Raw genomic sequence first — 1,778 nt, 5'->3', positions numbered from 1 at the left:
CTAGCAATGGGAAAGGAAAGGCGGTCGTGCATTGAAGCGGTTGTTGTTAGTTGCTCATTGTTTCCGTAAGTGTGCGGTTCGGGTGCGGGTTTGCCCAAACCTTATTTTATTTAGAAACACAGGAGTAGGTTAATCCCCTATAATGGGTTATCGTGTAATTATTGTCGATGTTCTTTGTGTTAATTAAAAGTTTGTACGTTTTAGAGATGTATGATCGGTCATTTCTGAACAATTAGCATCGCGAACTTTTGTCGATAAATTTCCAACATTTGCTTTGAATTGTGTCCACTATTTTTGATGCACCTATATGTGGTATGATATGGTATATGATATGGTACATGGAAGGTTTAATACATGTGCAACACTAGTTGTTATAGTGGCACGAAAAGTGTCTATATGAGTTGTCGATAAAATTTATTGGTTGTAGTGATGAATCGAATGAGATTTTTAGCAAAGGTCACTCTAGTGACTAATGTAACAGTTGGTAACAAGGTCGGACTGCCCCGATCGATCATTGGGTGTTATAAACTTAATTTGTAATGGAACCCTCGTGACACAAATTTGATAATTCAACCCCCAATGTTAAGGTATCATAATGAAATGATTCAAAAACTAAGGGGACAAAGTACAATATCTAAAAAGGAAATCATTTAGAAGTTAAATTACCAGAACATAGTTTAAACAATAAATTAGTAAAACTAAGGAGGCATGGTTTTCATAATCAAAAAACGGAATAGAAACATTAAACTTTGGATTGGGTGGGGTGCGCCAGGCCCGAGCAATAGTGCAACGCTAGGGCGACGCTCGAGAGTCCCAGTAGCAAGCTACTGCGGTGGAACCTCCCCCTCAAAAAATAAATTTAATATCGTGTGGACCATTGGCCCACGTATCAGATATTAAACTGATAAGAACAGATACTACACTTGATCTTAGCCAAAAGGCCGAGAAAGGTATGTGTCCCAATGTTCAAGGCCGTTGGTTTTATAAGCAGCTTCTCGCTGCATCCCTTCGTACCCCAACCATGTGGGACGTTACATGCAGCATCTCATTTGTAAGCTGCTTCTGGAAATAAACAGCTTTGGTTTTAAAGGCGATTCTCGCATAAAGCAGTTTCATTGGAGATAATCAATCTCTGCCAATGTCATTCTCTTCATGGTTACACGATCAACAACTTCAACCACAAGTTATTTCATATTTGCATTCATCACATTAATATCAGTTACAAACCCACTTGTTACATCATCAAAATATTATTAGTTTTAATACTCATATGTGTATTTCAAGTTACTAATTGTTAAACTCTATTAGAAGCTCTTTTACTCCATCAAAAATTTATTTTACTCTCTCTATTATTCAAAGGGACATTTTAGTCCCTGTATGTTTAGAAAACTGAATATTTTAGTCCAAAATGTTAATCTACAGTTTCTTGAACCAATATATTGTATTTAATATCTTTTTGTCCCCCATCAATTAACTGATTTTATCATTCTAAAAAAATAACAATCTACTTCGTATATATTTCAGAAGCGAGCAAATAAGAACGACACTATATTGTAGAAATTGCAATTTTGCTACGAATTTTTTGCAAAAATTATTTAAATCATTTTTGTAAAGAAGAATTATGTCAAAAATATTTTCTTTGTGTTTTGGCTTAAATATCCAACTTAAAATATTTGTAAAGAGCCAAAAACACCCTAAAATGTGAAAACTTGAGCCTTAGATTTCAAAACTAAGTGTGAAGTTTTAAAACTTCTCCCAAGTGTTTCGAAACTCTTATA

At 34.7% G+C, this 1,778-nt stretch overlaps 1 non-coding gene across 1 annotated transcript; it reads right to left on the bottom strand.

Moving 5' to 3' along the window:
* Positions 1-758: 758 nt before the first annotated feature.
* LOC120143688 lies at positions 759-954 on the bottom strand. Its single transcript, XR_005517968.1, has one exon. It is a non-coding gene; the product is annotated as a U2 spliceosomal RNA (small nuclear RNA).
* Positions 955-1,778: the final 824 nt, after the last annotated feature.

The sequence above is a fragment of the Hibiscus syriacus genome, unplaced genomic scaffold (genome assembly GCF_006381635.1).
Source record: "Hibiscus syriacus cultivar Baekdansim isolate YM2019G1 unplaced genomic scaffold, ASM638163v2 tig00002237_pilon, whole genome shotgun sequence".
Classification (NCBI taxonomy): Eukaryota; Viridiplantae; Streptophyta; class Magnoliopsida; order Malvales; family Malvaceae; genus Hibiscus; species Hibiscus syriacus.
The sequence above is the reverse complement of the archived record's forward strand: the minus strand, read 5'-3'. Positions and strand labels throughout refer to the sequence as shown.